The 1,332-nt window shown below is 52.4% G+C and overlaps 1 pseudogene; it reads left to right on the forward strand.

The window, feature by feature from the left end:
- Window positions 1-858: 858 nt before the first annotated feature.
- LOC133065762 (U4 spliceosomal RNA) lies at window positions 859-940 on the forward strand (annotated as a pseudogene).
- The last annotated feature ends 392 nt before the right edge of the window (window positions 941-1,332 follow it).

Genomic DNA, 1,332 nt, shown 5'->3' on the forward strand with positions numbered 1-1,332 from the left:
AGGGCTGTCACTGGCCTTTGACTCTACTGGCATGCTGATCTTGGACAGCCAGACTCCAGAACCATGAGACACAAATTTCTGTTGTTCAAGCCTTCCAGACTGTGGTATTTTCCCATGACGTCCTGAGCTAACATAACATCTTCTCGGTTCTGTTTCTCTGGAGAACCCTGGTGAATACAGTCCCACAGGTGGGCAGCAAGTGGCAGGACCTGGGTGGCCCCTAGGCCTGGGGAGCAGCCTTCTCCACCTTGGCCCAGCGTGGGGTCTGCTGGCACAGCCCACCCCTTTCCTCACTTCAGCCAAGAGCCCTGCGGGAAAGGGCAGGCCAGAAGCGGCTTTGGGGGTCCTCCAAGACGGCTGTGAGTGAGCTGATGAGGAGGTGGGGAGGGGCCTGGATGCTGTGGGCATAACAAGAATAGTGTGTTTTGATGTTAATCAAATGTCTTGGCCTCCATTGTGTTTACAGTGAGGCAGGCAGGAAAGAAACTACACCACACGCATTTGTCAGAGGAGGAAACTGAGGCTCAGAGAGGGGAAAGTGAAAGTGAAAAGTGAAGTCGCTCAGTCGTATCCGACTCTTTGCGACCCCATGGACTACCAGGCTCCTCTGTCCATGGAATTTTCCAGGCAAGAGTACGGGAGTGAGTTGCCATATCCTTCTCCAGGGGATCTTCCCCACCCAGGGATCGAACCCAGGTCTCCCGCATTGCAGGCAGACACTTTACCATCTGAGCCACCAGGGAAGCCCAGAGAGGGGGAAAAGACTCATTTAAGGTCACAGAGCAGAGTATACTGAAGTCAGAATCAGAGCCAGGCCTCTGGGCCGGCACAGAGTAGGTACTGGCTCCATGAGTACACAGCTTTGCACAGTGGCAGTATCATAGCCAATGAGGTTTATTCAAAGCGTGATTATTGCTAATTGAAACTTTATCCGACACACATGCACAGAGTAAATGCACAATGAACAAAAAAACAATAAAACAAATGTGCCTCACAGCTCAGGGCCTGACCACAGTAGGGCGTCAGCAAATATGTATTGAAATCAGCAAAAGAGGCCTTGAAGCCTGGTCCATGATGTCACAATGTCCCCACTGACTTCCTCCATCACACACACACACAGGAGCATCTCTCTAGAGCACTTACAAAGCTTTGAAGAGGTTCTGCTTTGTCGTGGTCAAATAGCCCTGCCCTGGGCACCAAGTCCCTCACTCGAAATGGACACTCCCAGGACCCCTGCCCACTCCCTGCAACACCTCACTCCCCTACACCCTCTAATCATCCCCCTGCAACACGCACAGCTCTGGCTAGAAACTCCAGGACTCTCCCCTTCTC

Source organism: Dama dama, chromosome 11 (genome assembly GCF_033118175.1).
Source record: "Dama dama isolate Ldn47 chromosome 11, ASM3311817v1, whole genome shotgun sequence".
NCBI classification, from domain to species: Eukaryota; Metazoa; Chordata; class Mammalia; order Artiodactyla; family Cervidae; genus Dama; species Dama dama.